Below are 22,033 nucleotides of genomic sequence, written 5' to 3'. Positions count from 1 at the left end.
CGTGACTGGCAGCAGATGAGTTATTTATAAACAAACCTATTATTATGATATTTATACAGCACTCTGGCCGGACTGTATTGTCTTTCATTCTTATATTTTATCTCTCCACACTTCATCGAATGCTTTTTCTACATGAAGGAATACAGGAGATATGAGATATTCATATTACAAGCTAGGTTTTCCGATACGCGAAGGAGTTATATTTCCGCTGAAAGTTTCTGTTGATAAGCGAACTGTACGGTACGGATAATGTTGTCCAATAATGGTGGTCAGATTCTTGCCAGAAATATTCTCTCAACGATTTTCCCAGTGTTGATAACAGGCTTATAGGCTTTCACTCCTTGACTCTCTGAGGTCTTTGACTTGAGAACTGGTACTACATTTGCCGTTCTCCATTTGAAGGAGTACTATTCATGAATTAAACACCTTTGCAAATTTTAATTAGCAATATTAGCGGCTTCCGTGGCAGATTTTTGACATAGTCGTTAGTTGCACCATGAGGACCAAATGCTGAGTTGGTATTGAGGTTCTTGTTGAATCGTTTCAGCTCATGTGGCGTGGTCGGTTCCGGCTGGTCTCTGCTTCTGGCGTTGCGTGTTGGGCAGGCTGATTCTACTGTTCCCTTCTCCTCAATTTGCTCATTTTGTAAATCATTTAGATTAATAATATTTGGCCTTCGAACGTTGTGGCGTATAATTCGGACTTTTCAGGGGTTCAAACGCGAGTCTGTTGGTGTCCAGTACAGCTCTTTTTGAATGTCGTGGGTTTCTAATAGTGCGGATAAGTTGTCACCCATTTCCGGGTCACAGTCGTAAGGTTCAAATTCGATATTCCCACAGTTCAGAGCTCCATTCCGTGGCTCTTCTAGTCAGTTATTATGACAACTGCTTCATTTATCATGCGTAACCTATGTTACCCGTTCGTTGTCATTGTTTCCTGGCTGTTTTCTCTTCTCTCTCTCTCTCTCTTGGAGTAGATGCGGAAATGCTTCGAAGTATGGATTCTCAAAAGTTGTCACTGTCGAAGTTTTCCTGGATGTTCTTTTGATTTCCGATGATAATGTCTCAGTTGCTTGGTCTATGAGTTCCATTGCGGTGACGTTTTCTGTTGGTCTAATACTATATTTTTGGCAATGTTGAGAATGAACCCAGTCCACTGTTGTTTTCGTTATCGGTATTGGTTGATGTCAAATCATTGATGGTTCTTAAGAGAAGGTGTGGGCTGAAGTTCTTGACGAGTACTGCATTCAACATATCTGATCTGATCAGTGGATCTGTATGATGGGTGTTCTGGTCCAGTAGATTTTGCTTGTAGCCATTCTTCAATGTCGTAGAGGTATCTTCCTCTTACGTTTTCCTGACCTGAATTCCATGCTATGTGCTTCACATTTAGATCCACGCAAAGTATGATTTTGTCGAAATGATCCCGTAGTACAATGAAATCATCGTCTTCAAAATGAATTCCTGGTCGCAAGTAGGCGGCTGTCAATGAAATTTTCCCAGTAGGTGCGTCTATGGTTATTGCTGTTGCATCTAGGGACGTTAGCTGCGGAATGCTTACATAGTTGTGTGTTAAGTGAGACCCGCAAAAATATTGCGACACCTCCTGGTCTCGTGTTAGGTGTGTCAGTACAACAGCCAATCATGTTTTTAATTCTGAATCCCTGGATTGGCCTTAGGTGAGTTTCTGATACGAATACAACATCAACTCTATGGCATTTATTTGGGACTTCTGATTTCTTATTTTTGACGCACATTTGTGTTCTATAGGCAAAATGTTATTTTTGGCAGTTGAGGCGTATGAGCCATTGCTCATCGGAGAACATCATCTTTATACCTTCTATCAAAACAAGACTTTTTGAGAGAAGGTCAGATGATTTGTTGAACTGTCTGCTGTGTCCATTATTGTAGTTGAAGGGTTGCGTCTTTTAAAGAGGGAGACAATAGATCCCATCTTGAAGAGTGCTTTTATAATTTCTGATAGACCCAGGGACTGTTCAGATTATTGATCTTGTTCTCCTTCGTTCCTTTTCTGTCTTATATAACGTCACTGAGTTTTCCCCGGTGTTGGGTTCTGCCTTGGTTTGAGTTGCTGTAGAGATTTACAGCGGATGTTTGTAGTGGTGGGAACACTTCTATTTGGAACTGGAATGTTGTTTCTGTGCGCTGGGGATGTTGCTTCTTCTTTGTTTCCGGTGATAGCTAGTATGATCTGTCCGTTTTCTGATACTCTTCGCATCCTCTCGAAGAAGCTGTATCTTCTGATTGATTGCAATATGCACTTTTCGATTGTCATTGTGTCTGGTGGTAGCTGGTATGATTTTATTGCTTTCTAATAAACCTCGATTGCAATTTGCACATTTAGGCTCAAATGGCTCTGGGCACTATGGGACTTAACTGCTGAGGTCATCAGTCCCCTAGAAATTAGAACTACTTAAACCTAACTAACCTAAGGACATCACACACATCCACGCCCGAGGCAGGATTCGAACCTGCGACCGTAGCGATCGCGCGGTTCCAGACTGAAGCGCCTAGAACCGCTCGGCCACACCGGCCGGCGCACATTTAGGTTGTTCGTTAAGAGGATACGTGCAGTTCTTAGAACGGTCATGGACACGAGGTTCCTATTATGTTTGTTGGGAATATCTAACACATTTAGTCGGTATGGTACAATAAAATACTGTTGAAAGAACTTCTGACGGTGCTTACCTTGGGCAGGGTCATCCTTTTATTCGTAATCTTCTACTTTTACTCCTGTAGTAAACACATATTTTATATCATATATTGAATCATTTTGAAGTTCCTCTTGCAGAACTCAGCATTCGCTATCTGTTCCCCGTTGATGGGTATATACTTGCATCTTCCTCTCTTGAGAGAATTGTATTCCAGATTTTTGATCATATAGAGAGTCAAAATGGTATCCAAATCTGTTAATTTTATGTGTTGCTTTCACAGGTACATTTTTTTTTTTTTTTTTTTTTTTTTTTTTTTTTTTTTTTTTTTTTTTTTTTTAAGTACGGCGTTACTGAAGGTATTTTCCTGTGTAATTGATCGTTTTATCGGTGGAGTTTTGGCTTCTGTCAAAAGTGGTTCTCAGTGGCTGAAGTAGATGGTACTGGCTGAGTTTCTGCAGCGTTCGTATATGTAGTTCGAAGCGATTCATATTTATTTGCTGTTGGTATCCGTGTGATTATCCTGCTGGCAGATGGCAATTCCAAGAATTTTGTCCCATTTTCTGTAGATTTTCTTGTGATTAACGGTCTGAAATGGCTGCTCGGTCCCTGACTAGTCGCCTTCAAAATCCATGGGTTGCCATTTGTCGATGCCTGCGTTGTTCGTTTGGTGTTCGTTTCTGACTGACGAGAATTACGGATCTGATGTTGAGAGATTTTCCTGAAGTCCGCTGATCGTCGCTGCTTCTTGTGCTTTGATATCACTTTCTTGTCTGAGTTGTATAATGTTTTTTTTTCTTGAATGGATCTGAAACACGATTGGTTCGTCATATCTGTGTTGCCTGCAGCACTGCGTTGTTCGGCTGCATCCTGTGTAGTCCTGCTAGGGTTTTCAGGCTCTGTGCTGATGCTCTGGCTTGGCCTAGAGGAACGCGTACTGGCCACCCGCGGGTGCTGCTCAGTTTCCCCTGAGCTGCCTATCCTATCTGTGAGGCTAACGCGCACAACCTTGCCTGATATATGTCGGTCCTATCAGACAATAATTCTGCTTACGCTGGTGCTGAAAAACACCGAGTAATTGTGCAGCATGCAATAGTGCACAAGAAAACATAGAGATTCTCGTAAAACACCTCAACCACTCTTCTGAGTGGTTCACGCGGATCACACAAGCCCCTAGCTCGGAGGCTTTTCTTTTCTTTATTGTAATTTTAACACCTTTACAGGAAGGTAGGCCGTCAGCGGCCTATCTATGCCGCTCTTCGGCCACAGAAAAAACATACATAAAACAGGAAGACATATAGACAAACATACATGGAGGATAAAAACAGGAAACATACATATTAAAATAAATGAAGGCTTCCACGGATGCTCTGCTCGTAAAAAAACGTTCTGCACTGTACACAACGGAGACACAGAGTTTCACATATGAACGGAAGAGCACTGAAGGAGAGGCACTGAGTAACTGATGGGAAGACAAACACTATCATACTGGCGACGATCTCCAGCACACTAAAAACATACTGTGCACATGAAAAAGCTGGGGGCCTGCCACAGGGAAGAGGTGAGGGGAGGAGGGAAGGGGGGAAAATTCCACTGGGAAAAATGGTTCAAATGGCTCTGAGCACTATGGGACTTAACATCTGAGGTCATCAGTCCCCTAGAACTTAGAACTACTTAAACCTAACCTAAGGACATCACACACATCCATGCCCGAGGCAGGATTCGAACCTGCGACCGTAGCGGTCGCGCGGTTCCAGACTGAAGCGCCTTTAACCGCGTGGCCACACTGGCCGGCCACTGGGAGAGAAGGGAGGGGGAGGGGAGAGGGGAGAGGGGTGTGTGGAAGCCAGGGGAGGGGGGTTAGGGAGGGAGAAGGGGGGAGGAAGTGAGGAGGGAGAGAAGGGAAATAGGGTGCCCTGGAGGAAAAACACAGGAGGAGGAAGGGGAGTATCAAAACTGGTAGGAGGGGCAGATGGAGGGGACGAGGGGATCATCAGGGAGGGGGAGTTGACGGATGCCACCTTGGGCAAGCGTATGGAGTGTGGTGAGATGGAGAGTGGGTAGGATGCTGGTGTACAGGCGTGGCAGCGGACGGAGGTGGGATAGGATGGGAGAGCCAAGCAGGTGAAGGGGGTCAAATTTACGAGAGGTGTAAAGGATCCGTATCTGTTCAAGGAAGAGGAGGAGGTGTAGGAAAGGAATTAAGTCATAGAGGATCCGCATAGGGGAAGGGAGGCGGATGTGATAGGCGAGGCGGAGCGCATGACGTTCCAGGATTAGAAGGGACTTGTAGAAGGTCGGAGGGGCGGACATCCAGGGGGGACAGGCATAGCAGAGAATGGGGCAGATGAGGGATTTATAGGCGTGGAGGATTGTGAAGGGGTCCAGACCCCATGTGTGGCCATAAAGGAGATTGAGGAGTCAGAGTCGGGAGTGTGCCTTGGCTTGAATCGTCTGGAGATGGGGGTCTAGGAGAGGCGACAGTCGAGGGTGACGCCAGGGTACTTGACAGTGAGGGTAAGGTTAATAGTGAGATAGAAATCAAGGAGGCAGAAGGAAGGGGTGGTTTTGCTTACAATGATCCCCTGGGTTTTGGAAGGATTGACCTTGAGCAGCCACTGGTCACACCAAGTGGTGAACTGGTCAAGATAGGATTGGAGAAGGTGCTGGGAGCGTTGCATGGTGGAGGTGAGGGAAAGGGAGGCGATGTCATCGGCGTATTGCAGAATGTGTAAGGGGGGGGGGGGAGAAGGCGGTGGCATGTCCACTGCATAAAGAAGGTAGAGAAGAGGGGAGAGGATGGAGCCTTGGGGCACACAGGCAGTGGGGTGGAAGGTGTAGGAATCAGTGTTATAGATGGTAAAATAGGAAGGACAGTGAGAGAGGACGGAGGCGATCAGACGGACGCAGTTAACATGAAGGGCGAAGGTTTGGAGCTTGAAGAGGAGACCGGAATGCCATACATGGTCATAGGTGTGCTCAAGGTTGAGAGAGAGGAAGATGGTGGAGCGACGGAAATTTAACTGTTTAGAGAGGAGGTGAGTGAGGTGTAGGAGAAGGTCATCAGTAGAGAAGGATGGCCGAAAGCCACATTTGGTAGAGGGAAGGAGGTGGTGCTGGTGGAGGTGCTGGTGGATGCGGCCGGTGAGGATGGAATCTAGGACCTTGCTGAAGACCGAGGTAAGGCTAATGGGACAGTAGGAGGAGTCAGCAGATGGTGGTTTGTCAGATTCGAGGAACATCAGGATCCGGGAAGTTTTCTACAGGTCAGGGTAGAAGCCGGTGGACAAGACCACATCATATAGTCTGGCCAGGGTGGAGAGGAAGGAGGTGGGAGCTTCACAGAGGTGACAGTAGGTAACATGGTCGTGACCAGGAACAGTGTTGCATATTGTGCATAGTGTAGCGATGATATCTTGAGTCGTGATTGGGATGTTGAGTTCAGTGTGTGTAATGTTGTCCAAATACTGGAACCAGGAGCGAGTGGAGGGGCAGAGGTGTCAATTCGATCATGGATGGAAGAAGGAGTAATCGAACTGGGGATCATCAGGGATGTTAAAGATGTTGGAAAGGTAGGAAGCAAAATGGTTGGCCTTACTAAGGTTATCAGGAAAGGGGTTGTCATCATGAAGAAAAGGGTAGTAGGGGGGAGGATTTAGACCTGGTAAGGTGGCAGAAGGCTGACCAGCACTTAGACGAGTTAATAGGCAGGGTAGCATTAAGGCGGGTGCATGTCTGTCGCCAGTCCCAGCATTTTTTGGCTGCGCGTTAGTTTCGTACATGTTGTTAGAGTTAGTTTAGTGGAGTTGGTGGTGGTATAGTGTGTTCCAGTCCTGTCTGTGAATGAATGCAAGGTACGGATGGCGGGATTTATGAAGGAGGAGGACGGTCTGTGGGGGTAAGGTGGGGCAGTGCAGGTGGATGGTGACAGTAGGGACATGTGCCTCGATGGCCTCAGACAAGGTCTGCTGTAGAAAGGAGGTGGCATGGGAAATGTTATCAGGGTGGTGGTAGGTGAGGGGGTGGCTATCGAGCCAGGTAGTGAGGGTATCCCAGTAGGCATTCCAGTTGGCGCAGGAATAGTCATGGACATATTTCAGGGGAGGGTTGCTGCGCTGTGTGGGGCCAACGACCGTCTGATACAGTGAGGAGGACAGGGAGATGGTCACTGCCAATAGGGTTGAAGACATCCACCGTGATGTGGCCAAGGAGGTTGGGGGAGGCCAGGACGACATCAGGAGTGGTATTCGATTTGGAGCAGGTGTGGTGGGGAATGGGAAGGAGGTCATCTTGGAGGGTGGCAAGGAACCAATGCCACCACCATAGCTGCGTGGCGAACGACTATGGTTGTTGAGGTCGGCGGCAATCACATAGGATAAAAAGGTACAGTCGATGTGGGAAAGGAAGTCGAAGGGAATAGGGGCAGAGGGGCGGACATAGATGGTGGTTCAGATAGCGGCAAGGCCAGGGAAAAAGAGACTGAGGATCAGGTGTCCCATAGGGTTCAGAAGGAGGGGTTGTAGCCGAACAGAGATCCGGCAGTGGTGGCCAATGGCTACCCCACCACATGCTATCGGGATTATTGGAGCAGTTAAGGAGGTAGGGTGATGTGTGTACGGTATTTTGGGCCAGGAGAAAGGTTTGGTTCAGGAGGAAGGCATTCACACAGTGGGTCGTGAGGGTACGCATGAGGAGGTTCTTGTTAACAGAAGGGAGCAGATGTTGTTAAACAAGATACAGTGCTGTAACACCATAATGGGAACTTAGACAAAGGTGTTGAGATGGGAGAAGGTGAAATGGGCCTGGTTATGGGAGTAGGTGGCCTAAGTATTTAGGTGGAAAGTGGAGCGGGTGGCGAGGGATATCTGTTGGAGGGTGGGGGCCCATTGGAAGGGATGGATGTTTTGAGGGACAATGGTAATGAATCGAATGATGTCCTTGGCATTGGGGGGGGGGGGATGAAGGAGTTGCCGGGAGGGTTGGGAGCATCCAGAGGTCAGACGGGGACAATTAGGTCAGGAGTGGATGGGGTGTTGGGCCTTGCACTTCTGGGAGTAGGTGGGGTGGAGTAAGTTGCAAGTGTTACCTGAAGGAGGGGACTGGAGGCTGGGACACTGCTGGAGGAAGTGCACTTGCTTACAGTGCAGGCAGACTGGGGCCTCGTGGCACTCAGATGTTTGATGTGCATTGTAGCATAAACACCTCTGGCAGTGGATGGATTGGGGAGGGGAATGGGAGGGGTCAACTTTATACTGGCGGTGGAAGAGGAGGGCGCCCTCTTAAGGAGAAGGTCGATGGAGGGAGCATGCTCAGAGAAAACCTGCATGAGGTGGGTGGGGCCGACAGGATTAGAGATCCGGCTGATGGCATACACATCCAGGTAGGGATTCGCCTTGAGCTCAGCCAACACCTCCTCATCCGTGATCGTTGGACTAAGCTGAGTGATCACAGCAGTGAGGGTTGGTGGGGGGTGGGTGTTGGTGGGAACAGGAAGGTGAGGGAGCTTGGGCGAGGGTGGCATTTGGGCCAAAGTGGGTGATAGGGATTCTGGAAAGGATGTCGGTATAGTGGGTGGGGCTAGGGGAGGTGGTGAGGACTGAGTCCCTATGGGGGGTAAGGAGGGAGATAGGGGCTCCTGGGAAGTGTTGGCAGAGGAGACAGATGAAGTTCTGAGGCTCCAGGAGGGATGGGTCCAGATTTGACTGGCGGTATTTATGGGAAGGAGAGGGAGAGGAGGGGGCATTGGAGAGGGGGGGCAGAAGAGACAGATGGTGAGATGTCCATGGCATCTGGGAGGGGGGAGGAGGAAGAGATTGGGACTTTTTAGGAGCTGAAGAGGCGGGGGTGCCGCTGGGGCGTTTAACTGCAGCGGAAGGGTGAGAGGAGGCTTGGGGGATGTGTGCAATCGGGAGATGGCGAGAGGTGGCAGGTCCCAGAGTTGGCGCGATGGTGGTGTGTGCCGTGGCTCTGCAGGCGACCACACTGACGGGGGGGTGCAGTAGTGGATGGAACAGTGTGGGGGAGTGGACGAAAGGGATCAGGAGTGGAGAAGTGAGTGTTTGGAGAGGAAGCATGGGCCTGGGCGATGTAGGGTGCAGGAGTGGGAAGGGTGAGAAGTGGGGCAATGCACTGGGTGGGGGGGGGGGGCGACTGGGTGCACCACATAATCGTGGTAGAGGTAGCAGAGGGGGAGGTGGTGATAGTCATGGTGAAGGGGAAGAAGGGAAACAGAAGAGGAAAAACAGAAAATGGTTGCAGAGAAAGGATGAGGACAGCAACGACTCACACACGATGGGAAAGACGAGGATGAAGACACTGACTGGGGCTGAAGCCCCACTCTGCTGTTGCCAACAGGAGAGCAGCCGCAATGGGAAGATCCGTCACCAGGGGGTGGCAATGGGCTGGAAGGCGTCAGCTGTTGCTGCTGCTGCTGCTGCTGCCGCTGGCACCACCGCTGGGCTGCTCGGTTACTGGGCTGATGGAACCGGTTGGGCTGTTGGAACCACCTTGACTGGTGGAACTGGCTGGGCTACTTGAACTGGCTGGGCTGTTGGAACTGGCTGTGCTGCTGGAACCAGCTGGGCTGCTGGAACCGGCTGGGCTGCTGGCGTTGCTGGATCTCGAACTGGACCGGGCACTGGCGTCGCTGTTGGGCTGCTGGTCGTGACTGCTGCTGCACCTGCTGAAAGTCCTAACACTTCAACAATTGTATGCCACAATTCTTGAACAGAGCAACTCTGTCGAGTTCCGCCAAAGATCTAGCTCAGAGGCCGACGGCCAGGCCGGTCATTAGATCAGATAATTGTACTGCCACTGGGACCTGAACAAATTGAAGCGGTTCAAAACAGAGTTTTAATATTTGACCTAAACAAATCTACCATAAACCATGGTTACTTGAGCCCTAACGGTTATCTTCAGCCCAAAATGGCAAAAAAGTTTCGGTCTATTATCAGAGACAACAGTTTCTGATAAGAGTGTTAGTAGTATGCTTTTCCGCTAGGTAGCAGCAGTGCTTTTGGTGCGGATAGATTTTTTAGTTCATATACTGGCCACCAGAGGCTCTACTCTGACTCGCATCTTCCAGTGAAAAAAATGTTTCGCTTAGTCCTCAACTTTTGTCAATACTCGCATCAGCAAAGGATAGATTGTTGGTAAGTGACCTTTTTGTTTCATACCTTTTACAATTTATCCATAGTCAGTTTACTATTTTATAAAGTAAATCACATAAACACGTTGATGTAAAAACTTGTCCCCATAGAATGCAGAATTTGCCTGCTTGAGCCCATTGTTTTTTTCGTGTGATTTGGTTTAAGTGATCCCGAATCACATTTCTGACCTTCAAATGCGGTATTACTGTGCGCTCAAATTGTCCGTAAAACACTTTCATTTGAAAAAGTAGATAGCAGTTCTAAGACGGTGAACCCTAACGTTGCCAACTATAAATCAAGTGCTACACACAACCATAATTTTAGCAAATGGCAGGAGCTGGAAGCAAGTCTTCAAAAATTGCATACTACTGATAAAAAAGATCAACATGTAGTGGCAAAAGAAATTAAAAAATAGCATGGATTCTGACCATAATGTCTGACATAACAAGATTCTGGCAAAAAAAAAAAAAAAAATGGCGTTACTCGGCCACAGGAAAGATGACAGTTTGTAACGTATTACTATCTTTACAACGTTTCTCATCGAGCCATATACGTTATCTCGCATTTCTGGCTGCTTCTCTCACACAAATAATGATAAAAATTCAGTAATTTAGAAAAAAACGGAGCTGGAAAATTATTAGTTTAATTACTTTAATAATTTAATTACAAGTATGCAAATTTCTTAAAGCAGCCAGATAAATAGCACTCCATGTCGTGCATCAAGCAAATTTAATTCAGGATTGGAAATCGGAGTAAGAGTGTAAGATCAACACCACAGAATTTATCTTTCACCTAGATTATTTATTGTATAAGTATTTGATTGCACATCCTAACTACACATAACTGGTGCCTGAGTAGAAATATTTAAGTAAGAATTACGTGAGAATGTAACAGAGCACAATTTAACTAGAGCAAGAAGAAACACAGAAAACGGTGGTGGGAGACTTTGATACTATCATCTCCTTTGCATTCATACCATAAAAATATCTGTGAGATTCTCATTACGATTCTACGCATGCTCTATTCTGGACAGAGGTTTAACCAATGCACGAGGTTGTGCGATAATTATTCAACATTCTAACTGCGTCTGCTGCTTGCAAACGGCCGAACTAGAGCACGTGGTGCATTCCGAATCAAACTGTTGTGCTGTTTTGTAGAAAGCACACGAAAGAACAGATATTCTTGCAGAATTTATAGCTCATTAAACAAGCAAACTGTTGAAATAAAGCCCATTGCGGTGCCGTGGTGGACCAGAAGGGACATTGATTACCAGACACGTGGCACAAAATCGACACACAAAGACAAAAACAACTTCCACAAAATATAAGACTAAAATCATTAAAAATCATACTCGCTTCGACACAGTATTATACTCACGTGAAGTAATGCTAACCAGCTTTTCCTAATCAGATTTACCGTTTGAAATTCTACTTCATCGTTGTTCCAAATGAACAAAGTAACTTTCACACTTTTAACTCAAACACCCAATAATCGCCAATTTAAAGCAATATAATTATGGCACATTCGGAAAAATAACTCGCTTCACACGCTTTAGTTAAGCTGAAGTTCTTAAGTATTTCAACAGTTAAACATAACGAAGTCCTGACTCAACCTGCTTCCTATCGCCTGAAATCCCCCTTAAGAGCTACGATCCGTACTCACCAAGCGTTCACCGAAGAGTGCCCCTCTCTCTTTCCAGATTACAAAGCTCCCCGTGCAGCGGAAGCTACCAGAGAGGTAGCCCTCCGTCACCAACCTCACACACTAAATCAGCCTTCGACACAGCCTTCGACTAAGATGCTTAAACCTCTCTGCTCAGGTATTGAAAACTAAGTTGGCCATCCCATGCTCTCCTTCGAAAGAGAAGCAACATCGTCTGCTCCCAGCAGACGATGACCAACTCAGCGTTTCCCACAAAACAAAATCGAAACTCCACATTAAATCACACATATAATATTCAATAGGCCTTATTTGAGTGCTCAGTCTTTCTCGAAGAGTTCATGAATTGAGCTAAAATCAGGTAGTAAAGTGAATAAGTTGTACCGAATTCGACAAGCGTCTTATGAAACGACTTCACAGAGACGTTTCAAGTGCCAATAGAGGAAACTTTTCCGAATTGGTGAAACAAAAAACAAAAGAACTGAAGATATTAGAGAGATGGTGCTAAGTAAGCTCGACGATGAAGGACTTGACATTATCAACTGTAGAGGGGAAGCTTTCGATAATTGTGCTGCAATGGCTGAAAGACAAACAGATATGCAACAATGATCATAATGCAGAATTTATGCCCTGCTCAAACCACTTGGTGAACCTATTGTAGTTTGCTAGGACACGGCTTCGGCAGAGATGATTTCAGTGACTTACTTCGGCATAATGGAACATTTGTATGCTTTCTCTTTTATGATCACACACCGATGGGAGGTTCTAATGCTGTTACATGCAAGATTTTGAAGAGGATTCAGGACACATGTTGGAGCCCAGGAGGCGATGCAGTAAACATGACACGAAATCTCTACCAAGAAATTTTGACAACTCTAGAGAAGCTAACAGAAATAGACGAAAGTTTGATCTCACGAACGGACGCAGGAATTTTGCTAGTCAGGAGTCGATCATTTTCATTTCTATGTTTCCTTAGTTGCTGGCTATCGGTGCTGCATCAGGTGAATAATCCTCAAAATTATTTATAAACAAAGAGATTTACCGTACAGCAGTGTGATCAGAAAACAAGCGCCTTACAGGCGGTACTGGAAGAGAAACGAGAGGATTTCGTAGATAACCGTAGGCGATGCTTTAAGTTACGCTAAATGCCTGCGTGAAGAACATGGCATTTCCATTGAGCCTCCAAGGAGGAGACACATTTCTGGCAACGGAAGTAGAGATGCCGGCTTTTCGCACGAAGACGATTTATATCGGGGAATGTTTTCTTCAACAAGTGCTGAAATTCGAGAAAGGTTCTACCAACCTGAGAATTTGGCTGAAAATATGTCTTCCTACGGTCTGCAGAAATGCTGGGCGTCGAAGATGAGAATTGCAACCTCGACCAGGGTCCTCAAGATACTGACAGAGAAGAGTTTAAAAGCGAGCGTGTGCGTCTACGAGCTTTCGTAGCTACAACAGATTGTAACAAAATTACTGATTCCTGCCCACTGGTTTCATTAAGGTTTATTGTTGAGAACAAACTTGAAGAAGAGTTACCTAATATAGTTACAATGCTGGGAACATTCCTCATATTGCATTAAGTAATGCCAGATGTTAGAGCATCTTCTATCAACTGAAACTAATCAAAAATTATTTAAGATCTGCAGTGTCCACGTTAAGATTAATACTCTGGCAATCGAAGAAGATGTACAAATTGTTACTGCTTAGAGTTTGCGTTGCTAAAACATCCACAATAAAATTTTTATTTAAAAAAGATGTTTTATTTGGAATTCATTTGAAATAGTGACTGAGTATCACAGACTTTTTTTGTCAGTTCCTTGCCAGCTTTTTACAACCAGTAGAAAATTAATTAGTGTCTTCGTGAAACTTGAGACTTCTTGGTAACCCAAAATTCATTTAGAGTGTTTCCTGTAGTTCTGGATCATTTGCGAACAAGTTCTAGGATTTACAAAGTGAGGTCTTACATCCTCATATTAGTGCCCTATTTATAAGGGAAATCAAAGACATTTATAGATTTTCTAGGATAGTAACATGTGTGGTTATAGTGTTTCACTCAGACAAACAATTGTTCATGCTCCCCTTATATTTTTTGTTTATAATCACTTCCTACTTCTGAATACATAAATCAGACCGAAGTTAGATAGCATAATATTCATTCTTCAGTCAAAATTTTTTATAAAAGGGGGAAAATAACGTACTCAGTTCACTTTGACGAAGCGAAATAAAACATGAGATCTTCAAAATTTTTATAAGTATTGGATTAACTTTCACTGCCGCATGACAATTGGACTGTCCTCTGAATATCCAGTAATGGATAAGTGACATAAGGAAGTACGATTGAGGAAAATAAGCTCCTCCACACAGTACGCGAAGTCGGTAAGCAGCCATGAGCAAGTGCTTGAAGCCGTCGAGGAAATTCTTATTACTAAACTGATCACTCATTATAAAACCATAGTAGTATAGTACGCCGCGTGGAGTGGGCGAGCGGTTTGAGGCGCCATGTCACGGGTTGAGAGGCTGCTCCCGCCGGAGTTTCGAGTCCTCCTTTGGGCATGGGTGTGTGTGTTGTTCTTAGCGTAAATTAGTTTAAGTAGTGTGTAGGTCAAACTGCCTATTGGTTTTTGTCTCGGGTTCTTCGGCCGACGTTCATCTAATGATTTTACTGACTATTCGCCAGCACGAGTGGCTGGCATTGTCAAAGCTTCACCCTCCACTGCCGGTTGTGAACTGGAACCGAGCTCGCGGCCGCAGACTATGTGTACCTGCCGCGCCAACGTCCGAGGACTTCTCGGCGGTCATTTCCGGTGCGGTTCTCCTCTTGCTACCTGCGCCGGTCGTTCGCTGCAGTACGGGAAGCCAGGATCCGTTTACCTTAAGGCTTTCCTCTTTCTTGTTGAAGCTGTTAGCGTGTTTTTGTATTTCTACAGCTTCTCTGAACAAGCGCGTGTGATAGTGCTTCTCTACAGCCAGAACTTCCGTGTCAGTGATTTTTATTACGTGGTCGGTCCTCTGCCACGGCCGATTCCTCCACCTGCCCCAACGTGGAATGTCGTTTATGTTCTTTGATCCTGGTGTTGATTGATCGCCCAGTCATTCCGACATAAACTTCTCCGCATGTGCATTGTATACGGTATATTCCTGACATTGCAAATGGTTCCCTTTTCTCCTTTGCCGATCTAAGACACTCTTTGATCTTCCTTGTCGGTTTGAATCTTCATGCCGTGTTTGCGCAATGTACGACCGATTCTGTCCGTCACTCTGGGAATATATGGCAGAAAGACCATACCCGACATTTATTTTTCTGGTTCCTTACTTGGCTCCGTTACACTTCTAATATAGTTTATGGGGTACATTTTCCAGGTGTTGCATTTCGCGTCTGAGGTGCTGCGGCTCACATATTCGTCCTGCTCGCGTTACGAGCGTATTAATCATGCAATGATAATTAAATCAAGACCCTACGCTGCCGACAGGCGTTGATATACATCAACAGGGACAGTTGAAAATGTGTGCCCCGACCGCGTCTCGAACCCGGGATGTCCTACTTACATGCCAGTCGCTCTATCCATCTGAGCCACCGAGGGTACAGAGGATATAGCGACTGCAGGGAATTATCCCTTGCACGCTCCCTGTGAGACCCACATTTCCAACTTAATGTCCACACATTACATTCGTAGTGCCCCTGCCCATTACCCTCATTACTCGCGGCAGACAATCTTACCGAGTCCCGTAAGAGTTCGGGTAATACGTGTGCATCCCCACATAAGAAGAAAGTCAATGGCCGGTTAGCCTTAACTATACTACACTAATCAATCCTCTTTTCTGGCTCGAGTGGTGGTTTGATAGTTTGTGCAGGAATTGTCCATGTCTGTCGGTTTTCGTTACACGCTGATTTTCGTCATCCCTTGTGACCAGCACATCTAGAAATGGCAGTTTTTTGTCCTTTTCTACTTCCATGGTAAATTTTATGTTGGCGTGGAGGCTGTTCAAGTGTCTTAGGAAGTCACCGAGCTGTTCTTCACCATGGCTCCACACAGCGAAAGTATCATCGACGTAACTGTACCACACCTTCGGTTTGCAACTCGCCAAGTCCAGTGCCTGTGCTTCAAAATGTTCCATGAAGAAGTTGGCCACCACTGTACTAAGAGGACTACCCATGGCGACGCCTTCCAACTGTTCGTAGAAATTGCCGTTCCACGTGAAATAGCCCGTGGTGAGACATGATAGGAAGAGCTTTGTGATGTCTAGCGGGAAAATGGAACCGATGAGCTCCAGAGCGTCATTGTCTAAGTGTGTAAGTGTGTAAGTATAGGGAGCGATGACCTCAGTAGTTTGGTCCCTTAGGATTTCACACACATTTGAACATTTACTGTAGTACTTTCCTCCCTGCTACTAGCACTTTCCTACTTCCAGTCGCTTCCTGGCGTAGCTACTCGTTACCATTATTTTCATCCTAACGTTACGAAAAGTTTGAGAGTCAAGGTAAGCCGTTGTGAGTGGTGGAATTCTTCTCAACCCAACAAAGTCTGGTTTACCTGATGCAGCCCATCAGACAGTGCCGACGAAGTGGAGGCCTGCCAGTCCATACTCAGACTAGATTGACCTCGTGTAATGAGCAGTGGAAATGCCTGCTGAGGTCCTACTGAGAACAGATTATTACAGACTTAACGTACGTAACCGAACTCGACAAACTAAAATCATAATAGCATAATTTACTGCTAAGAAAGCCCATTCCATATAGGTGCAGGTGTTACAAATTATTTAAGCTTAATGCATGAATGTATATATTTTGTTTGTTGGAACTGTCTTAAATATATCACGCTTTTATTGCTGCAATGGACAAATCACACAAATAAGTCTTATAAATAATGTTCGAAAAGGATTTTTTCGATATAATCGAAATCATGGAAGACACCCAAAAATTATGTCCCTATCTTCTCTTGCTAAGCATTAACCAAATATTGGTTCGTATTGTCCAAGATGTCTATTATTTTTTGCTTAGTTGCGAAAATAGGGTGGGGCGGAAGCAAATTTAGGACACGCACCGTGTGGCGAAACTCCACGCTACGCGACTGCTTGTAGGCAACTTGCAACAATAAACTACCTCTGTGTCTCTATAGTATCTTGCGCCTAAATGCCATATCATGTTCGCAATTCATCACGAGTTCAGCACGCGAAATGGTAGCAAAATTCATAGCCGCGCGAGATTAGCCGAGCGGTCTCAGGCGCTGCAGTCATGGACTGCGCGGCTGGTCCCGGCGGAGGTTCGAGTCCTCCCTCGGGCATGAGTGTGTGTGTTTGTCCTTAGGATAATTTAGGTTAAATAGCGTGTAAACTTAAGGACTGATGACCTTAGCGGTTAAGTCCCATAAGATTTAACACACATTTGAACAGCCCATAGGACGATCATGTGACTGAAATGTCTTAAACGTTGCCTGTTAACAACCACTGCAAATAACTGAAACGGTCTCGCCGAAAATCTCCAGAACTGTTGCTACCTCCTCCGAGCTGCTCCAACTACCTCGCCTCGACGTCCAAAGCAAAACGCAAATTCAAATAGTCTCGGTCACATGACACGTTACCCTCATTGGCTGAAAGCAAGAGGAAATCGCCAGACATGAAACACGTTAGTTGTTAGTTGTGCCTTAGAGAGAAACAACTCAGAGTTTGCACAACCAGTCGATTACCGACTACAGAAAATCTTTGCGAAATTTTGCAAAGACTATTTCGCGGTATAAAGATAACAAAACCATGAGTGAATTGAAAGTGCCGTTAGTAAGCATCATTCAAGTGCATCGTTTTATCTATAAACGTGCAGACAGGAACGTAGTAGAAGTTTACAAATGTAAAGTTACAGAAGAGAGTAGAAGATTAGATGGGTAGCTCGTGTAAATAACGGAGAGGTATTGCTAGGAATTGAGAACACAAAAGAGAGCATAAGGTGACCATAACGAGAGCTAGACTAGTAGTATACACCCTGTTGTAGCAAGGAATGGTTAATTTAGCAACGGAAAGAAATGTGGGAAGCAAAAATTGCAGAGGGAAGCCGTGACTTGACACTTTCAAAAGGTGTAGATTGCAGTAGTTATTCAGAGAAAAACAGACTTGTACAGAATAGAGTAGCGTGGAGAAATGCATCAAATTAGTCATCGGAATGATAACTATAACAACCTGTCGGTCTCTAGAAGGACCTATGTGAAGATATATGGATATGGTGTCTGTTCTTTCGGACATGTCCGAATGAAAAGACACCACTGATGACCTGCAGCTGTCTAGAACGATATTAGAATTTTATTAATACCTTTAGCTGCTGACGGGCGTTGATATATATCAACGGGGACATGCGAAAATGTGTGCCCAGACCGGGACTCGAATCCGGGATCTCCTGCTTACGTTGCAGACGCTCTATCCATCTTTTTTTTTTCATTTTGTTCGATATAGTTCGTTGCGTTTGGTCTGGGCGGACGTCACAAGACATCCGTTGAACTTGATCGTTGATTCCTTGACTCAGTTTTTTTATTACAGAGAGCACGCACCCCTCTGACCGAACACGCTGAGCTACCGTGCCGGCATCCGTGTAAGCCACCGAGGGCACAGGGGATAGCGCGACTGCAGGGACTATCTCGCGCACGTTTCCCGCGAGACCCACACACTACATTCGTAGTGTCCCACCACAACACACTCATTACTCGTGGAAGACATTCTCACCGAGTCCCGTAAGAGTTCGGGGAACGTGTGTGCATCCGCACAGAGGAAGGAGGTCATGGCCGGTATTGCCAGAACTATATACATATACGGATATGGTGTCTGTTCTTTCGGACATGACCTGCAGCTGTCTAGTTGATATGTATCAACGCCCGTCAGCAGCTAAAGGTATTAATATAATTCTAATTTAATTGTGTGAAGATACGTTGTAGTTTAAGAAAATCAGAAGACCCTGAGAGGATAGAGCTGAGTAGCAGGTAGAAGACATCGTCTCAGAGCAAGATAAACCTGGAAGCGCAACGTTCTATAGGAACTCCGAGAGGAAAGTAGAAACTGGAAAGAGATTAAGGGCCGAACTAGAAACAGAAACAATCCTTCGTGAAATGCCTGCGTACCACGGGAAGCGACAGCCACAGGAGACGATTTAAAAAACAAAACACGATTTACATGTGCCGGTAATGAGTTTAAAAACGGAACCCGCTGCCGAGAATGGTCCGCACGTCATTGCTGGGGAGGGTGGACGCGCCGGTATTACTCGGGCGCTCTTTGTGTTTTTCCTTTCGCTGTGCCGAAAATCGCAGCGGCGGAGCACGCGGGCCCGCCCTGCCAAAGAGAGCCGCGTCCTTTGTCTGTGGAAGAGCTGCAGCAGCGACGCCTTGGCGCCCCCTAACAGTGGCATCCGCGGCTGCGTGGGTGGCAGCGACACGTGGGCGTTGGCGTGGGCGGATACAAAAGGCGCCGCCGCTGTCTGCCTCTCCAGCGCGCTGGGTCAAGCACCGGCACTGCACGTCCTCCACGAGTCAAAACAGCGCGCGCGGCAGCACGCGTGCCTCCACACAGCCGCCGCCGGCTCCGTCCCGTTGGCCCCATACGGATGCGACAGGACGCGGCACCTTTGTTTCTAGAGCATCGTTGTCACGTTATATCTGCGACAAGTAGTCATGAAGTTTTAATTGTTGTTGCTATGGTCTTCAGTCCTGAGACTGGTTTGATGCAGCTCTCCATGCTACTCTATCCTGTGCAAGCTTCTTCATCTCCCAGTACCTATTGCAACCTACATCCTTCTGAATCTGCTTAGTGTATTCATCTCTTGGTCTCCCTCTACGATTTTTACCCTCAACGATGCCCTCCAGTGCTAAATTTGTGATCCCCTGATGCCTCAGAACATGTCCTACCGACCGATCCCTTCATTTACTCAAGTTGTGTCACAAACTCCGCTTCTCCCCAATTCTATTCAATACCTCCTCATTAGATATGTGATCAACCCATCTAATCTTCAGCATTCTTCTCTAGCACCACAGTTCGAAAGCTTCTATTCTCTTCTTGTCCAAACTATTTATCGTCCATGTTTCACTTCCATACGTGGCTACACTCCATACAAATACTTTCAGAAACGACTTCCTGACACTTAAATCTATACTCGATGTTAACAAATTTCTCTTCTTCAGAAATGCTTTCCTTGCCATTGCCAGTCTACATTTTATATCCTCTCTATTTCGACCATCATCAGTTATTTTGCTCCCCAAATAGCAAACCTCCTCTACTACTTTAAGTGTCTCATTTCCTAATCTAATTCCCTCAGCATCACCCGACTTAATTCGACTACATTCCATTATCCTCGTTTTGCTTTTGTTGATGTTCATCTTATACCCTCCTTTCAAGACACTGTCCATTCCGTTCAGCTGCTCTTCCAGGTCCTTTGCTGTCTCTGTCAAATTCCAAAGTCATCAGCGAACCTCAAAGTTTTTATTTCTTCTCCATGGATTTTAACTCCTTCTCCGAATTTTTCCTTTGTTTCCTTTACTGCTTGCTCAATATAATGATCGAATAACATCGGGGACAGGCTACAACCCTGTCTCACTCCCTTCGAAACCACTGCTTCCCTTTCGTGCCCCTCGACTCTTATAACTGCCATCTGGTTTCTGTACAAATTGTTAATAGCCTTTCACTCCCTGTACTTTACCCGTGCCACCTTTAGAATTTGAAAGAGAGTATTCCAGTCAACATTGTCAAAAGCTTTCTCTAAGTCTATACCACAAAAAATGAAACGACGTAATTAATTTTTTGTATTTCTCCCTAAACCACGGACTTTCTGAGGTGGGGTGGCTTGCATGTCTCTGAGGGATGGCGGTTATCTCTGAAACAAGCGGTTTTCCACTTTCCGGTTTTTTCAGTGTAACCTAACTGTTAAAACCGCTCAAAATAACAGGTTCTGAAAGAACCCATTTTAAAGTTCTTGTTGCTATAACTTCAGCCACAGATATCGAACAAAGATTGAAAAATTCTAACATCTCCTCGCACTTTTACATTATACGTTTCAACATACGTACAATCTGAATATCCAATAAAATAAGTGAATAAAAGAAAATTTAGTCTGTCCGCCAATCACTCCTGCTCTCGAAGAGTGAATGGCAGCAGAACACTACAAAAAATTCACCAGTATTCTCGTACAGATTCTAAATTTTTAAATCTCTGCTCAAAAATCGTCGTAATTATGTAATAGAGGATCATAAAACTATTTGGGCATTACGAACATTCATTGCTGAAAGTTGAAAACTCACGTTGGAGAATTCTATTTTTCATGGTAAGTTTCCAAGACCTACAAGAATATAAATGCATATTATGTAAACACAGGCAGGAGTCAGCTATTTTCTAATTTTATCGCAAACTATGAATGAATTGTCAAGTTTTTAATTTTTTTTAATTTTTCCCGTAAATTACTTTCTGTATTATTATATCATACAAATGACACACAAATAACAAGCTTCTGTATAAAATTTGTAGCGTTGTTTTTCTGCAGTTATTTCCAATAAAAAACCCATGTTTTAGTCAAATATATATCTTTACTTTTTTAACGGGCATTTGAATACAGATGATTTTTTACTGAGAGAATCAAAGATGCTCTTACAAAGAAATTCAAACGAAAATGTTGGATAATAGCCAAAATATTATACTCGTATTTACCAGTAACGGTTACACGACAATAGTTAAAATTTCAATAATGAATTAATGCTTTGGGTAATATTTATTCTCTAATATGTTCGTAAATACTCGTTCTATAATGTGTTCATTTGTAAGCTGACTCAGTTCACGGGAAATAATATTATTCAAAGATGATACCAATCTTTTAAAATCCGAATTCGTTTTTAGAAAAAATTTTATTTGAAAACCAAAAATATTGGTACTACTGCACTGCCAATTTGTCATGCTGACTTTATAACCGGTTACTAGCAAAAATAAAAATAGCTCTTGTAACCGAGATCAAAGAAATACCAAAAAGTACCGGTAATTCAGAGCTAAAATACCGGTATCAGTTTCAACAGTCGGTTTTCCCATCTGCCTCAAGGACACACATAGCATTATTGTATATATAAATACATTCGAGTGGTATCTAGGAGAGGCCACAGTAGTGTACGGTTCCTGAAGAGGGGATCTGACTTTTTAATAGTTGCAGCAGCAGTAGTCAGGATGATTGACTGATCTGGCCTAGTAGCGTCAATCAAAACAGCCATGCTACACTGTTACTGCAAACGACTGGAAGCAAGGGAAACTACAGCCGCAATCTTTCCCAGTCAAACAGCCCTGCAGTATGGTTAAATGACGATGGTATCCACTTGCGTAAAGGTAAAGTAGTCCCCCATTCGGATCTCTTAGTGGGTACTATTTAGATTGATGTCGTCATCAGAAAAACTGAACTGGCGTTCTATGGGTCCGAATGTGAAATGTTAGACCTCTTAATCGGATACGTATACCAGAGAAAGTAAACTGGATACAATGAAGTTAGATATTGTGGGAATTAGCAAAGTGTGGTGTCAGCAAGAACAGGAGTTCTCGTCATGTTACAAAAAGTCTG

This window comes from Schistocerca piceifrons, chromosome 2, assembly GCF_021461385.2.
Source record: "Schistocerca piceifrons isolate TAMUIC-IGC-003096 chromosome 2, iqSchPice1.1, whole genome shotgun sequence".
Taxonomy (NCBI): Eukaryota; Metazoa; Arthropoda; class Insecta; order Orthoptera; family Acrididae; genus Schistocerca; species Schistocerca piceifrons.
The sequence above is the reverse complement of the archived record's forward strand: the minus strand, read 5'-3'. Positions refer to the sequence as shown.